Source organism: Cebus imitator, unplaced genomic scaffold, assembly GCF_001604975.1.
Source record: "Cebus imitator isolate Cc_AM_T3 unplaced genomic scaffold, Cebus_imitator-1.0 Scaffold306, whole genome shotgun sequence".
In the NCBI taxonomy this organism is placed as follows: Eukaryota; Metazoa; Chordata; class Mammalia; order Primates; family Cebidae; genus Cebus; species Cebus imitator.
This window is the reverse complement of record NW_016107621.1, coordinates 434,453-452,388: the sequence shown is the minus strand read 5'-3', so window position 1 is coordinate 452,388 and position 17,936 is coordinate 434,453. Positions and strand designations below refer to the sequence as shown.

The 17,936-nt window shown below is 51.9% G+C and overlaps 1 protein-coding gene and 1 long non-coding RNA gene across 3 annotated transcripts in view; one reads left to right on the top strand and one right to left on the bottom strand.

Annotated features, from left to right (window-relative positions):
• Positions 1-17,936, bottom strand: part of POU2F2 (POU class 2 homeobox 2) — an 88,337-nt gene that overhangs the window by 51,537 nt on the left and 18,864 nt on the right. The gene's annotated exons all lie outside the window — the stretch shown is intronic.
• Positions 11,505-16,588, top strand: LOC119467571. The gene is made up of 2 exons (XR_005196111.1): positions 11,505-11,746; positions 14,782-16,588. It is a non-coding gene; the product is annotated as an uncharacterized LOC119467571 (long non-coding RNA).

Sequence of the window (17,936 nt, the reverse complement as noted above, 5' to 3'; positions counted from 1 at the left end):
CTCCACCTCCTGGGTTCAGGCAATTCTCCTGCCTCAGCCTCCTGGGTAGCTGGGATTACAGGCATACGCCACCATGCCCAGCTAATTTTTTGTATTTTAGTAGAGACGGGGTTTCACCATGTTGACCAGGATGGTCTCGATCTCCTGACCTCGTGATCCACCCGCCTCGGCCTCCCAAAGTGCTGGGATTACAGGCTTGAGCCACCGCGCCCGGCCACATACATCTATTTTTAAGACTAAATATTTTCTATGGGTGCACAAGTATTAAGCAAATGTAGAAGAAATAGTCTGGAAGTTAATTAATTATAACCTCTTCTGTAATGACCAGTTTTTATAATGAGATATACTTGTTTTTTTGAAGGGGGAGGTCGGGTTTTTTTTTGTTTTTTGTTTTTTTTTTTGCTAGGGTCATCTCACTCTGTCAACCAGGCTGGAGTGCAGTGGTACAATCTCAGCTAACTGCAAATTCCACCTCCCAGCAAGCAATGCTCCCACGTCAGCCTCCTGCATAGCTGGGACCACAGGCACACACTACCACACCAGCTAATTTTTGTATCTTTTGGTAGAGACAGGATTTCATCATGTTGCATGGGCTGGTCTTGAACTCCCGGGCTCAAGCGATCCTCCCTCCTCAGCCTCCCTACATGCTGGCATTACAGGCACGAGCCACTGCGCCTGGCCTGTACTCATTTTTTAAATTAAAATTAGAACATACTATATGATACACTGCAGAAAATCAAATGGTTATCCCAAAAGTGAGAATTGTAGTTACCTCCAGCAGGGAGAAAGGAGTATGTTTGAGAAGGGACACACAGAAGTGGAGCTTATGGGTGCCTTTGGTGTCTCCACCCAAGTGATGAGTATGCATATGTTTGCTCAATCAAGATTCATTAAACTACCAGGTGTTGTGGCTCACACCTGTAATCCCAGCACTTTGGGAGGCTGAGGCTGGATCACTTGAGGCCAGGAGTTTGAGACAGCCTGGCCAACATGGTGAAATCCTGTCTCTGCTAAAAATACAAAAAAATTAGCTGGGTGTGGTGGTGCATGCATGTAATCCCAGCTACTCAGGAGGCTGCGGCTTGAACCTGGAAGGTAGAGGTTGCAGTGAGCCAAGATCGCGCCACTGCACTCCAGCCTGGGCAACAGAGCAAGACTCTGTCTCAAAAAAAAAAGGAAAAATTCATTAAACTGTACATTAACATCTTGTCCAATGACTGTGCGCTTCCTGTGGGCAGGGGCCGAGTCATGCTTACTGCCATATCATCTGTTTCCCCACCCCAATTTCACTGCCCAGAAACAGACTTAATATCAATAGGGAACGCCCATAGCAGCAGCGCTCAGAAGGGCCAAGGCCGCTGTCCAGGGTACTAACGACCCAACACTGGCCACAGAGAAGGCCAGAGAAGCGAGCCAGCTTCAAGATGCCTCATTCCGAAGGGCCTCTGCCCGCCTCAACTCCTCTCTCCCCACCTCCTTCACTCACTTCCTCCAAGCTGGCTGCCTTTCTGCTCCTGCAATCCACGCCCGCACTTCCTCTTGCCTCAGGACTTTTGCTCTTGTCCTTCCTCCTGCCTGGTGCAGGAGGTGTTCCCATAGTGTTCCCATGGCTCGTCCCCTTACTTATTCCAGAATTACACGTAAACATCCCTTCCACAGAGACCTTTTGATCATCCTACCTCACATGGCCCTTCTCATCACTATGTCCTCTACCAGACTGCACTTTCTTCTAGCACTTTTTGCTGTCTCACCTTCAAGCTTCCATGTGTCACGTGCTTATTACCTCTTTTCTCCCAACCTGAATGTTTATGCCAGCACAGGGAGCATGTGTGTCCCATTATGTCTCATCCTGTCTTTTAGAAGGATCCCAGGTGCACAAAATTGGATTAATCATAATCCTTGGTTCATGGTGTATTCCCATCACGAGGCTGGACGGAGCCCTCTTTCTCTATCCATTCACTTGTTGTTTTACTTATTTTTAATAATGAGTTAATGTGAACCCACATTAAACATTCAGATTAGAACATAATAATAATAATACTCGCTTGTAGTCTGTCCTGTTCACCACTGTGTCTCCAGACCTGCAGCCCAGGAGGTACTTGGTATTGATTTATTGAAGAAGCTGACAAAGGGGCAATGACCTCCACACCCTGCAAAAGGGAGTGAATGGGAGCGCCCACCTGTCCTCACAAGGTGGGAGAAGAAGGCAAGGCCCTCCACTCAGCTCCCCTGTTCTCCCCTGGTGCTCCACTCCTGCTCAACCTGGGCAAGAGCCTCTTCCACATGATTCAGTTCCACACCTTCAGGAAGGACCCACTGTACCAGATCCTGTGCCAGGAGCTGGGGACACAGGGCAGCTCAGCTTGGCCATGCTCCTGGAGAGCTCTCAAGCCTTGATGTCCCAGGCCCCTAGACCATCCCACTACTCTACTAAGTAACAAAAGCAGCTACATGGCACCTGCTGGGTGCAGGCATGTGCTACATGCATTCTCTGCATCATCTTTTGGCATCTTCCCAACAATCCACTAAAGCAGGGGCTGTTATTATCCACCCCCTTTTCAGAGGAGCACCCCAAGGTGAATCAGAGAGGGCAAGGACTTGTCCAGAGTCAGTCATAGGCAAGCCGATTCCAGAGCCCAACTCCCCTTGCCCCAGGCCTTGCTGTTACACTGATCACATGCACGTTTCTCTTCCTCCAGAGTCCGTGAGGTCCTGGGCCTCTTGCATCTCTGCAAAAGCAACTGAGGATAGCTAAAAAGGTGTCACATAAATAGGTAGTTAGGTCCCAGCTGCAGGACTAGCTGTGACCTTTGTGTCACTTGGCCCATGTGTCACATTCCTGAAGGGATGAAATTAAAATAAGATGTGTATTTTCTACTTTATAGTTAAGTGACACTGTCAGACCATACCATCTGTAAGATACTATGGATTTTATTTTAATAAATCCTGAATTGACCTTATAAATATCAGTTAATGTGGTATTTTATTGTTGTCATTGCTAAAAAGCACAGGTCTGTAACTCCATTTCAGTATTCTTCCATTCTTACTATACTAGGAGGCTCAAGAATTAGAAGTGGTCTTGGCCTCTCTCAGCCTCTGCAAAGGCTGCAGAGTCCTGGCTGTGTGACTTCCAGCAAGCCATTCAACCTCTCCATGCCTGTCTCAGAAGTGTGTGGACCCTGAGCAGCATCCAGAGAGGGCCCTGCCTACAGAAGGTGCTCTACACTGATTTAGAAGAGTTTAACTTAACAGAACTGTATTGGCCCAGATCACATGAGACACTGTGCCTGTCATCATTGAAGCCAACTCTGAGCTCTGGACATTTGAAGGAAAGTGAGGGATCAAGGAAGATGTCTAGGTTGTTGGTGTGACAACCATTTACTGAGATGGATATAAGCTCCTGGAGAAGCTTGGGAAAGGGTATCAAGAGTTCTGCTTTAGGCCAGGCACAGTGGCTCACACCTGTAATTCCAGCACTTTGGGAGGCCAAGGTGGGTGAATTACTTGAGGTCAGGAGTTCGAGACCAACCTGACCAATATAGTGAAACCCATCTCTACTAAAGATGCAAAAATTAGCAGGGTGTGGTGCACATATCTGTAATCTCAGCTACTCAGGAGGCTGAAGCAGGAGAATCGCTTAAAGCCAGGAGGCAGAGGTGGCAGTGAGCAGAGATTGTGCCACTGCACTCCAGCCTGGGCGACAAAGTGAGACACTTCTCAACAACAACAACAAAGAGTTCTGCTTTAGACAAGTTAAAAAGAAGCCTTCCACCTACTATTAATATTTAGAAGCATTTTCTCACTGAATCTTCTCAATACTCTACAAAAAAGCATTGTTAACATACCTATTTTACAGATGAAGACACTGATGCCCAACAAAGTTAAATCATTTGCCTAGAGACACAGATGGAACCAGGACTGGCACCCAGGCAGGTGGACTCCAAAGTCCACCACATTACCATCCACTGTTCTCTTCCTCTCCGTCAAACCCTTGCCCACCTTTGTACCATTGGCTCAGCAGGAAACATTGGACTTTGACCTGGGCTTTGCTGTCTGAGACATCCACATGTCTCCCATCCCTGTCCCCAGTTATGGTCTTTTGCCAGTATGAACCATTCACTGAAGTGCCTTCAGGTCACTTGCCCACCTTGAGTCACAACTCTGGGATGCAGATTGCACAACGCTCCCCAGTCCCACTTTGTGGGGTCCTAGCAGATTCTCTAAGCTCATACAGAAAGACCAGCTGTGAGGAGAACCAACACCTTCAAATCTATTCATTTCCTATAATACCTTACTCAGAGCTCACCTCCTCCATGGAGTCTCCTAAGTGAAGGCCTCTCATTCACATCTATGCAAGATCCTGGTCTGGCAACACACTTCTCAGTGCCAACTTTGGGGGCACTTTGGGGTTCACATGGAGAACACCAAATAGAAGCAACCCAGGCACCTGCCTCATGGAGGCTTCCCGCAGTGTCCTAGGGAAAAAGCAGCACCTGACCTGCTAAGAGGAAAAGCTCAGGTGTGGAAGGGTCAGACTCTCACTCTCTGCTCTCCACTTCTTTGAGCCTTGATATTGTCACCAATTCCAAAAGTGCTCTCTGGTTCCTCTACTCCTCCCACTGCAGTCCAGGTCACCACCACCTCTGGCCCAAGTGACTTCAGTGGCCTCCTCCCCGATGGTGTCCCTTCTTCCATGCCTGTCTCAGATAGTCTTGTCTCCCTCCAGCCCCCAGAGAGGGTCTTTCTAAAACGTAATCAGGTGGTGTCACTCCCTTGCTTAAGATTCTCCAGGGGCTTCCCATGTTTGGGAATAAAATTCAAGCACCTTAACCCAACCTACAAAGTCCTATGTCATCTGACCCCTGCTGACACCTCTCATCTCTTCCCCCATCACTCTCCTCTTTGCCTACCCTGCTCCAAGCCATGCTGTCTCCTCTCTGTTCTTTAGATCACGCTCTTTGCAACCCCAGGTCCTTTGCATGTCCCATTCCCTCTGCCTGGAACACTCTTCCTGTGTTCTTTACCTTGTTAAAAATCCTACTCGTCTTTTAAGGTTTGGCTTAAATAACCTTTCCCTCTCTCCTGGCTCCCTATTCTAGTCTATTCTTCGGGTCAGACTTACCAGTTTCTGATTTTGTATTTGACTGATATATTTGCACTTAAAGGTCTGCATCCCCAGGCTGGGTGCAGTGGCTCATGCCTGTAATCCCAGCACTTTGGGAGGATGAGGCGGGTGAATCACTTGAGGTCAGGAGTTCGAGACCAGCCTGACCAATGTGGTGAAACTCTGTCTCTACTAAAAACACAAAAAAATTAGCCAGGTGTGGTGGCACACACCTGTAATCCCAGATACTCGAGAGGCTGAGGCAGGAGAATCACTCGAACCCGAGAGGCAGAGGTTGCAGTGAGCCGAGATCGCGCCATTGCACTCCACCCTGGGCAAGAAGAGTGAAACTCCATCTCAAAAAAAAAAAAAAAAAAAAAAAAAAGGTATCTGTTCTGTTTTTATGACTCTTGATCTTTTGTGTGGAACTGCGGTGTCACGCCATGCATGGGCTTCAGTTTAAATATGAGTGTATGTGCTCTGCTCAGGATATAGGATGCAGGTGTTATGTGTGGGGTGCTGGCTGCAATCTCAGCAAGTCTAGCGTGCTTGGGAGGGTCCTCACAGTAATGAGGGGCAATTGATAGTGCTTTTGGCACTTACTCTCCTTCAGATTCCTATCTGGTGTTTCCCTGAGTTTATTCATTCATCAGTAAATATTTACTAAACATGCACTGTATGCCTGGCAGTGTTCTAGGTGCAGGGCTCAGGAGTGAGCAGACAAAGTTCTGCCCTCATGAAGCTTTCATTCTAATGAGGGATGTAGACAATAAGCCAGTTAGATAAGTAAAGTATACAGTATGTTAATAGTGGAGGAGGAACTTCAAAGCAGGGAAGGGGATTGGGAAATGTCAGGGATAATCAAGTGTTGACTTATTTTTAAAGTTTTTTTTTTTTTTTTTTTTNAAAAAAAAAAAAAAAGATCTGCATCCTCTCTAGTTGTCAACTCCATGAAAGTATGCTGTGCTGGTTCTGCTCCCTGCTACATCTTTAGTGCCCAACAAACACTGGGCACATAATGGGTGCTCAACAGACACGTGGAAAGAATGACTTAAATGGATCCTGCACAGGGACAAGCACCTGAGGCAGAGTACTTAAGTCTTCAAAGCCTCAGTTTCCACTTCTGTAAAATCAAGATAATAATTCCTCTCTTACAAGGTAGTGATGAGGATCTGAATAGTCAATGAATATTGACAGTGTTTTGGGAAAAAATGTTCTACAAACATAAAAGCTTAAAAGACCTGGAACCTAGAGGATGGGCAGGATTCAGAGAGGAGAAGAGGAAGAGGGAAGGTCATGGCCATTTGTCAGGTGACACTGCATTTTGTATGTCCTCTTTCCCTGACCACTATGAGGTAGTAGTTATCACCCAGAGGAGGAAATAAGGCTCAGATACGAGAAGCCCCCTTCCCGGGGTGTCCTGATGAGTTCATGGAAGAGCTGGGATTTGTACCCCTCATACAGAGGCAGGCAAGGTTCCTGAGCATCTCCAACAGAGCTTGATCCCTAGCAGTGGGCTCTTGATAAACATTTATGAGTGGAACTAATTCAGAGGGCCAGCCAGAATCACAGTCCTGGCTCTACCTCTCACTGGCTAGAGATCTTAGGCAAGTCACTTCCCTTCTCTGAGCCTCAATGTCCCCATTGGCAAAGTGGGAATAATAAAAATGCCTACACCCTAGGGTGGTCAGAGGTCAGCAGGAGCACAGGCCGAGAGCCTAGCACACAGAAGGCAGTACATAAGCAGCTGCCAGAATGGTTCCACTTCCAGTGAGGGAACGGCATGAGTGAAGGATGATAAGAGGCTAGCAGTCAGTCCAAGAGGACTCACAGGAGGGGCTACTGGAGCCAAATGGAAAGGGACTCCAAATCTGTGCCTGGATCCCTTCTCAAGGCAGGCAGTGGGAAACCTGGACATGTTCTGAACTCTAAAGAGCAGCCCCTGTCCAGGGGGCCCTTCCTCAGGCAGCCAGGCAGGTGGTGAAATGGTCTTTGCAGGAGAAGCGTCCCCTGATCTCTTGCTCCCTCTTCATCCTTCACCCCCAAAGCCCTCAACTCTTTCCAGGTTTTCTGGCCTTGGCCTGAATCCCATACTCCTCAGCCAGTCCTCCCAACCTTATCTCCATCCCAGGACCCAGCCCTGCCCCAGCTGACACCTGGTTCTTGTGGTCACACCCTGGTCTTTCCCAAACAGCCCAGAGGGACCTTTCTGTCTTCTATTAGGAAAGCCTTGTGCTAAATGGAAAACTTTTGTCTAAAGGTAATACAAAAAATTCATAACTGGTGAAAAACAAGCACTGTTTCAGGTATAAGCAAGCATATGGCACGTGGGTAAATAAATGGATCTGTACACACCTTTGAAACACAAATGGCGTCTTCCCACATCAGAGGGATATCTCTAACACAGAGATCCTCACTCCCCTCTGCAAACCAGGTAGCTGTGAGGCTGCAGGTGGGGAACTGTGAAAGCTGCACTAATGTAGAGCTTGTTGGTGTAGGGTGGGGGTAACTGGTCCTAGGTGTAGGATGAAGGCTTGAAAAGGACACCCACGGTCATCCTGAGATCCTCCTCCTGGTCCCAGTGCTCCCATCTGTCAACTTCCCCTCAATTCAACCCAAAGTTGTCTGAATCCCTCTTCTCCTCCCTCTATGCCTCCCATGAAGGATCTGCTCCTCCCCTCTCCCCACCCTAGCCTGTACTGTTACACAGGCTCTTCCTCACTTGCTCCACAAATGTTTCTTGAACCCCGTCTGTGTGGCAGGCAATGAGCCAGGGACCAGTGATGTCATGGCCCCTGCTCTGGGGAGCTGACAATGGACATGGAGCCAGGCATCTTAAATCCACACCCCATATTCCTTAAAGCATGATCCTGGTCAGGCCTCTCTCCTGCCCAGACCAAGAGTAAAAGTCTTAGCACACTAGACCTGCCCATATCTGCAGTTTCACCTTCCCAAGCCACCACAAGAAGGTGAGAGGAGGGGCGATCATGTTCCCCAGCGTGAAGATCCTGCCCCAAACTCCCTCCCTAGGAGACAGAGGAACCTGGGCTTTCGAGGCAACATAATCCACAGAGGAGGCTGTAAACACCCTTGGAGCAGCTCGCTTTTCATGGGAAACCAAGGCTCAGGGCTGGCAAGTGACTTAAGCAAAGGAATACAGCATGTCTGTGGCAGACAGACGGGCCTCACCCCTCAGTTCCCAGCTCCATCTCTGCGAGTGTAGACTTCTTTGAACTCTTCTAGACACTGACACTACCAAGAGAGAGAAGAGGGGCTTAAGATCCTTTTTCTGCATGTTCTGCTGATGTTCCAAAGACCCAAGCCTCCGCTTCTTTCTATAGCTGTGGGAGGGGGGATGAACCAAGAGAAATGGGGCTGAGACAAGGGATGTGGGGCACAGGCAGGGTATAAAAAGATGGAGTGAAAAGCATGCAGCAGGGCAGAGAAAAGAGGGGTGTGGGGAAAGAGTAACTGGGGACTATAAAGGTGGAAAAGAGAAGTATATGGAGGTTTATCCCTGGAGGGAAAGGCAGCAATAAAGGAAAGAGAGTCAGAGTCAGAGACAGAGACAGGAAGATGTAGATAAAGAGGCAGAGAGAGAGAACAGCAGAAAGAGAGACAAAGAAAACAAGAGAGAAAAGAAAGAGGGAAGGAGGGGGAAGAGCAAGCCGAGGTGGGGCCACCAGGGCCTTCTATAAATTGCTTCCCAAATACCCTCTCCTCTGCCCCTCACACCAGCAGTCCGGCAGGGTGTGTGGTGTCATCCCCATTCCTGAAGGGGCTGCTCCAGGCAGAGAGCTGAGACTGACGCATGGGAAGGTACCCAGCTCCCAGCCCTCTCCCTTTACCTGCATCCAGCTGCCTCCCAGAGAAAAGGGCCAAGTTCAGTGTGGAAGGGGCAGGGACAGGCCCTGAGGGACTAAGAGCTGAGGTGCTGCAAGCAGGGGCAGAGGGACTGGGGTCTCTCTCCCCTTTCCAGTGCCTGGTGCCCACAGACACCCTACCTGTTCTTGTCCCCTGCTGGCTACTGAAGAACAGGGTTTGGCTATCCTGACTTTGGCTAATACCTCCCTCAACCTGTGACCATTATCTCCCTACCTGGCCACCCCAACACCCTCTGAACCTCCTCCTGCCCAACCCTGTGCCCCCCAAGACCACCCATCCCAAGCCCACCTTTCTGCTCCCCTGCAGGTTTGGGGTTAGGGAAGGGAGCACAGAGGCCTAGATGAGGGGTGGAGGGCTTGGTGGATTATTGAAGATGTGCGGGCACTGCAGCTGACATGGATGAGGAGGAAGAGGAGGGGGTCTTGGTGATAGACGATGCTGATTCTGCGGTGGGGGGAATGGCAGGGGAGGGGTGGAGAGGGCTGGGGGAGGGGTGGTGAGGAAGCAGGTTGGGGGGGAGCAAGACCAGGCTCACATTTGGCATTCAGGGCAGCTGACAATAAAAATGCTTTATTGCCAAGAAACTGGATCGATCGGGGCTGGAGGGGGCCGGCAGGGGGGACGCGGAGGGCTCAGCGCAGAGGCCGGCGGCCGGCCTTCGCAGCGACCAGTGCCCAAGCCGCCCTCCCCCCTGCGCCCCCCTCCCCGCCTCCTGCCCTTTCTCTCTCCTGCAGCCACCGCTTAGTTCTTATTATATTTTTTCTTATATATATTTTTCCCCCAGCTTCTCCTGCTCCTTTTTTTTTTTTTAATTTTTTTAAAAACTCGCTGCACTCCCAATGCCGCAGGCAGGGTGGGGGTGGGGTGGGGGAGTCTGCCTGGGCCAGGCCCCTATCCACAGGGTGCCCAGATCTGCTGGCTCTGGGATGAGCCCCACTTTGCTTCCGTATCCCCCTATCCAACCAGGCTCCTTCTAGAGCCTGTCTTCTGTGGGTGACCACCTCCCCCTGCCAGCCCTCCTACGGGCCTCCTTCCAACCTCAGAACGCCCACACACACATCCGTGGTGGGCTGAGGACCCTGGTCAGGCCTTTCTCCCCTCCCCCCTACCTGGCCCCTTGCTCACTCCTGGAGCCATTTGGCTGATGGTCAGAACTGTCCGTCAAGGGGACTCTGAGCCCCTGGGGACCCAGATGGGAGGAGGGAGGGGGAGAGGTCGGGGGTCAGGCCTCGTCCCCTCAGCTGGTCTCTTTCCCCTCCCCCTTCCTAACAAAGGGAACATTGGCCTGATGCTGGCGGGATGGCCTGGTACTTAGGGAAGCGGGGAGGAGAGGGGCTGTGGGGATGGCCATGGGCAGGAGGTGGGGGTGGGGGCCGCCTGCCCCTCCTCTGCCCTCCCCCTCGGGTCAAGGCTAAGGTGATTCCTCAACCTCTTGGAGGCTGGGTTGGGAGGAGATGGGGATCTGGACAGACAAAGAACCAGAGCCCTGGGGAGTTGGGGGCTGGGGGGATGCACCTGGGACCCGGGCAGTCCTGGCTGAGGGAGGGGCAGCAGGCACCCCTCTGGCCCTGCTCTCACCCTCTGGATGGCCCTGCCCCCTATCTGCACCAATCCCTATGGATCCCAGAGCCATACAGACCTTCCAGCTTGGGCAGGGTTGGATGGGAGTGGGGGGAAATTGAGGCCCAGAGAGGGGAGACAGCCCAGGCCCAGGGTTCTCAACACTGTCCCAGAGACTCTCCCCTCACTTCTCTTCCCACTAAGGGAAGGCTTCTTCCTTTCCTGCCTTCCCCACCCAGGTCAGGGGAGGTTTGGTGGGGGCAGATGGTAGAAGGTTCTATGGAGAGGGAAGAGGAGGCTGAGAAAAAAAGTGAGGCTAAGTGTTCTCCTCACTTAGACCAGTGGGGAGGGGATGCAGCCAGAAGAAAAAGAGTTTAAATGTGACCTCTAACATTGGCCTGGCACAGCTGTGGGAAGAAACTTAACATCTGTTGGAAAGGGCAGGAAACCAACATAGACAGGGTGCTCCTGAGTACCTGGCTAGCAGTGGCTGGGGAAGAGGACTTCAGACAGTTTTCCCCTTTTGCCCATGGCCACAGTGAAGGAAGAGGATTCACACTCTGGTCAGTCACAAGCCACCCATGACATTTCATTAGAGCCTCCCACCTACCCAGTCTGACCATAGGGGACAAAAGGTAGCTGAGGCAATGAACAGCCATGAACCCCCATGCTCACAGGGATAAGGAGCCTCCAAAGAAACAGAAAGAAACGGGCAGATCTTTTATGCTTTAAATTCTCCTATGAAGGCTGAGGTGGCTCTTAGAGAGAGGGCCACAGCCAAGAAGAGGGGGAGGATAAGGCAGGCCTCTTTTGCGGGGGTTGGATAGGCTCACACATGACCCCACAGCCTACCAAGGAGGACCCAGATGGGCAGAGGACTATAGGGGTCCTGGCTGCCCTCCCCCAAACCTCCCCTCCCTTCTCTCCCTCTCTCTTTCTCAGCTGGCTATCGACCGAGGCTGTGACATGGTGGATCAATACGGCAGGGATATAAAGCCGGCTGGCTGGCTGCCTGCCTCTGCCTCTGCCTCTCTCTCTCTCCCTTGCTTGCCTTGCTTCCTTTTCCAGGAGCCGCACCCAGGTCCCCCACCGTAATGTACCCCTTACCCAGGCCTCTGAGAGGCCAGGCACCCCCTACCACTTCCCTACAGCGGGAGAGCTTAGGGAGGCTGAGAGCTTGGACAGCCAGGAGAGGGGGTGAGTATGGGAGTGGGCAGGGAAGCAGATGGGGATTGGGGCACACTTGCAGGTAAGGGGGTTGGGATAAATTGAGGGACAGGCCACCTGGGAGAAAGCAGGCATCCCCTCAGTTGGGAGCAGCTCAGGGAGATGGGGCCCTTTGAAGGTGTGTGATGGACAGGGCTCTGGGAGGTGGGCAGGGGGCACCTAGGGGTCCAGGGAAACACTGTCCTGAGCCCATGAAGCAGGGGAAGGTCTGGAGGGTGCTGGGGTAGGCTACGGTGAATGGATGCAAAGAACAGTGGGGCAATCCCTAAGGCCAGCCTGTGCCTACCCTCAGAGCTGCCGGCTGCCCCCACCAGCTGCCTTGGCCTCACCCCAGGGTCTGGCCTGCACATGTGTGGTGGGGGCGGGAGGCTTGTGAAGCTTCGGACAGGAGGTTCCATGGAGAGGTCTGTGATGTGCAAGCTGCCATGTACGTAGGGTGTGCATGTGTCCTCAGGCTCTGCTGTGGGACTCTGGGACTGCACAGAACCGAGCGTCTTGGCCCCTGAGTCATGTCTGTTTGTGACCATGAGTTCATGGATGTGTCCCAGGAGCACAGGGTGGCTGTGTATACACTTCCACTAGTGTCTCCCTGACCCTCGGTATCCCTAAGTCTCTGTCTGTCCCTTGGGGATGTATCCCAGGAGCACCTCAGGGATCCCCTCTGTCCCCAGGTAATGGGGTGGCTATGTGTTCCCATGTCCTCTGGGAAGTCCGTGTGTGTTGGTGTGCATGTGCCCCTGCCAGAACGTGTCTAAGCATGGATGTTGCTGCGCGTGAGCCTCCATAGGTTCCCGTGTGGATCCGTGCCTATGCCTGTGGGCAGCTGTGTGTGCTTCAGGGATCTGCGCCATGGTCTCTGGGTGTACTGGAAGCGCTTTCTCCTCATGAGTGTCGGAGAGTCCGTGTGGTTTCTCTGTATGTCTACGTGTTGCTGTGTGTCCCTGCGTGCCGACGGCCAAATGTGTTTCCACAAGTGGGCTAGAGGCTCTGGGTGTGTCCCTGTGTGTGTCATGGTGACTCTGTGTACACGGCAGGGTGTGTGTGTGTAGAGGCTACAACCCTGAGTCTCTGAGTGGGGGAGGGTGGTGAGGCAGCAGGGGCTGCCACAGAGACACAGGCTAGTCTGTTTTATCACTACATCATCTCCAAATCCCAATGTCCGGGCCTGCCTGCCTTCTTTCCCTTCCCTGCCAGAGACCCCAGACCCTGCCAGGATGGATGGCCCAAGCCCCCACCTCCCCCGGCACCTTAGGCAGGCTGTACCTCTGTTCCTCAACACCCCTGCTTTGGTGGATGCCACCTCAACTCCACCAAGCGACCTCCGTCCCTCCCAACCCCCCCAGCGCCACCCGCTCCCTCCACCCTCCCCCCACCACAAGTCCAGTCCAACCCAGACAAAAGCAATTACTCCAGAGGTAGGATGTGAGTGTGGGTGTTAGAAACAGGAAAAAAGGGGGGGGCAGAGAGGGGGAGCCAGAGAGACACACACAGAGGCAGGGATGGACAGGCAGAGACCCCGAGACACGAGAAGAGAAAGATCGGCAGAGTGAGAGACAGAGGGACACACAGAGAGGCGCACAGAGAAGCAGATTCAGAAGATGAAAGAGACTAGAAGGGACACAGACACCAAAACCAGAAAGCAAAGGCAGAGAAAAAGAGCAGAGGAAGGGCAAATGCAGAGAGCACGACAGAGAGACAGAGACAGAGACCAGAGAGACAGAGAGAGAAACAGAAAGAGCACACAACAGAGCGGAAAACCCAGTGATGGAGCCACACAGGGAGAAGACACAGATAAAGAGAGAACGGGAGCCAGAGGCAGGGAGAACTAGAAAGGGCAATGCACAGAGAGGAACAGAAAGGCTGAGTAAGAGTGAGAGACAGAAAGGAGACCAGAGAGATAAAAGACAGACGGCAGATAGCGGTGGAGGGGAGTTGGTAACACACTAGAGACTCTCAGATGGCAAAGCTAGAGAGAAGCTGAAGGGGCACCATGTCCAAAGTGATCTTTTTCTTCCCCACCCCCCTGCGCACGCACACACATGCACGCACACACACACACGCACACACACACACATCTTTCTCCCCATTCCCCAGGCCAGAAGTCAGGGATGCTAAAGCCTTTTCCACGTTCCTCTGGGCCCCTGTGAGCCAGGGTGGGGAGGGGACAGGATGAATGGACAGGGATGATCTCAAGTAGCTTCGGGGACCAGCCAGAGCCAACTGGAACCTGATCACAGGGACAGGGGGAGCAGTGCATCCCTCCTTACCACACACTGTCACCTCACCCTCCACACACAGTCCACATACACCAGGGCCTTGGGCAAGTTCCTCGTACTCTGCCAGGCATGGCCAGCTTGGAGGATTGGGGGCCAGGTGTGAGGTCCTTACTTCCCGCCCCACAGTCCTGCCCACCTGCCTCGGCTGCAGCTGCCTTGCACTGCTTTTTTCTTTCTCGTTGTCGCCTGCCTTCATCCTGGCTGCCTTCATCTTTCTCTGATGCACTCTCATGAGTTCAGCTCCAAAGCACACACTCTCTCTTTTTCTCTGTCCCTTTCTGTCTCTGAGTCCCCTACTCTGCTTTCCTGCCTCTGACTTTTCCGTTGCTCCCTGTTCCTCTTGGCGCCTCTCCAGTTGCTCCATTCCCCTCTCTGTGTTTCTGTCTGGAAGTGCTTGCTCTCTGGGTCTCCCTCTCCCTCCACTCCCATCTGGTATATTCTAGATTCCCCTTTCTTAGACATCCCTCCAGCCCCCTATCCACCTCATGCCCAAGAAAAGTAAAGGTGGGCACAGTGGTCTTAGCCTGTACCTGTAGGCCCAGCTACACAGGAGGCTGAGGCAGGAGGATTACTTGAGAGTTCAAGAAAAGCAAGGGTGGAATGCTGTGTAAGGGACCTCAGAAGCTGTCCTGGAGTGGCCAGGAGCAGGTAAATACTTCCTTTCTTGTTTTTCTCTCAAGCACCTTTTTTCCTCCTCTCTTTCCTTCCCTGGCCTCGCACCCACACCAGGCCTGATCTCTGGATCTCCCTGATCTCCAGATCTCAGTGTGGCTCTCTCTGGAGACAAAAGCTAAGACTCAACCCACAGGCAACACTAAATACACAGCTCCAGCTCAGAGAAAAAGGAGGTGACCAGGGAGGAATGGAGAGGCCAAGACACATAATGAAGACCAGGAAAAGGAAGAAAGATGATGCTGCGGCTGGAGCCAAAAGGAGAGGAAGAGGAAAGAAAGGAAAGCCAGGAGCGGAGACCCAGCAGGGCATTGTGAGCACAACAACCGTGGGGTGGGAGTGGGACGGGCATCGAGATTTCTAACAAGTGCAGCTGAAAACATCCAGGGTCATTCTCTGAGGCCTTCTCTCTGCCTACCAGTCCTCACCAGTGCTTCGAAGAGCCCTGCGGAATGTCTCTCTATTTGAAGTCAGAGCCAAGTGCCTGCTATTGGCACCTGGGGCTCCATGCTTACTAGGATGGTTGGCACTTGACCTTCATTTGCTATGGGACTGTCAGGGATTCCAGGGACCCACTGGTCCTCAAACTAGCTCAGAGTTCAAGCCATTTTTACCTCCTGCACATCTGTAATTCCCACCCCATGGCTGACAAATATTCCCAGTCCACAGCTATCTCCACCCACCCAGTGACAGAGCACAGGCAGCCAAAAGGATCAAGCAATCTCTTGCCACCTCCTAGCAACCCATAATGGTGAACAGCCCCTCACATCTGGACTCCACATTCAGCGAGGAGTGGCCCTGCCCACTGCCCAGATCACACAGCTGCAATTTACAGACCACCCTATGGGTCCCACCCCACAGCCATAGCCCACCAGTATCCAAGGGCTGCCTCTACACTGAAGCTCCGTCCCAGCCCAGCCCATCCTTCAAGCCACATATGGAACAGCACACACCCTATTCCTCTAGCCAAAGCCCTCCAGGTGCAATTCAGAAGGAGGTAGACTAGGCCTGGGGCATGTGGACAAGTCCCTGATGCCACCCCCTGGCTTCTCCAGCTTGTCTGTGGAACCTGACTGCCCTGAAGGGCCAAACCTCTGATCCCAGGTCAGCCCTCCATCACACCTATACTCTTGCCTATGAGAGAACGTCCCCATGTGCGGCTAAACATCCTCCTCATGCAGCCCTGGGTTCTGTTCCTTCCATGTCACCTCACAGACCCAGGATGGAAGCCTTTCACCTAGACTGAAGCTTCTGCTTCTGAAGCATTCAGGACTCTCTCGGAGTGTGTGAGCACCCTGGGGCACATCCCTGCTGCTTATGTCTGAGTTACCTCTGAGTTCCCAGGACCACTCCACATCGAAGGCCATTGTGTCTTTTTGCGGAAAGATGGAAGGACAGAGGGGAAAGAAAGACAAAATGGTACCATGGCCCTGCTCCTGCCCTGGCACTTGGAAGGCACCAGATACCCAGGGGACTATAGCTGGCTGTGAGGACTCTGAGGCCAGGTCAGCATCCATGGTCCCCAATAGTGAGTAAGAGTCCAGTTAGCCTACACCCCTTCCCATCCACCCAAAATGTAACTTAGCCCTCGGCTTCTCTTTACCTTTCAGGAGTTCTCCCCTTACCCCCAAAGAATTCCTGAGGTCCCCCTAGGCCGGTAAGTGTGTCTCTCCCCTAACCCAGCACCCTGCAGCCCCTGGTTCAGGTTGGTGGCATCTGTGCCCAAGCCCCCACCAGCGTGAAAGCCCCTCAAAGGCCACACAGATCTCCTACCTCTCTGCATCTCCAGATGTTGGTACAAGGCCTAGCACACAAGGAATCCCAGAAAATGTTGGCTGAAGGAATAAATGGATGGATCTGGGTTTATGTGTCTGTTTGCTCACTTATTTATTCATTCAACTCATGCTTGCTGAGCACTTACACTGTGCCAGGGACTGAGTGTAGACAGACATGTTTGACAAACAGAGAGAGGTCCCCTCGCCATGAGGCTTCTGGGGGCAGACACTAACCATATAGAATATAATCAGATATGGTGATAGTGTTCAGGAGGGAAAAGGGGGCATCATCCAGCCGAGGGGTCAGGAAAGGCCCTCAGAGTTAGGGATCCTTAGATGGAGAGCTGAGGAGGTAGAGAAGTGAACCAACCCAGAGTAGAAAGAAGGCCCTGGCATGGGTAGGAAGAGATTTGGAAGAAGGGCCAGAAGAGGAGAGGGAGAGGAGAAGGAGGAGTCACATGGGAGCACGGGCAGCAGAGGCTACCACCACTCCACAGCTGGGAGGGGGTTCTCTCACTAATCCTGGGGCTCCAGCTCCCATGCAGAGCATTGAGGAGGCCTCCAGACACGTTTGGGGGAACACTCACCTTCCAAGTGTGACTATAAAGGAAAGACAGAGCAAGTGTTTATTGTAGTTGTTGTTTCATAACAAAACTATACCTAAAAGACTATGACTTCCTTCAAATATGTCTCCTCAGGAGGCTGAACTTTTTCTTCAATCTTCTGATATTTTGGCAACAGCCTTCAAGGCCAGTTTACAAACTCCATCAGCAAAGCATCTCTGTAGTGTATAACTGTCTCTAGTTTCTATTGAAAAACCAAGTGGCCCCAGTATTATCCAAACCCTTCATTGCTAAATTCATCAGAGCTAAATCCAACTTCAGATGGTCTCCAAAATCAAATTCATTCCCAAAGTGCAAAAATTTGCCACTCTGTGGAGATACCAAAAACTATGGTGGGTTTTGGTGAGGTACAATAATGAGAGCTTTAAGTTCAGGCAAACCCAGGTTCAAATTCTGACTCTATTGCTTACATGTTGGGTGACTGTAGGAAAGTTGCCTTTAGGCTCTGTGCCTCAGTTTCTTTCTCTTTTAACAGTTGCCAACACTCACTTCACAGTGTTGCAGTGAGGATTAAAAGCAAAGTGCCAGCCGGGCGCAGTGGCTCACACCTGTAATCCCAACACTTTGGTAGGCTGAGGCAGGCAGATCACGAGGTCAGGGGTTAGAGACCAGCCTGACCAACATAATGAAACCCTGTCTCTACTTAAAAATACAAAAACTAGCCAGGCATGGTGGCACACACCTGTAATCCCAGCTACTTGGAAGGCTGAGGCAGGAGAATTACTTGAACCCGGGAGGTGGAGGTTGCAGTGAGCCAAGAGTGCACCATTGCACTCCAGCCTGGGCAACAGAGCAAGACTCTGTCTCAGGAAAA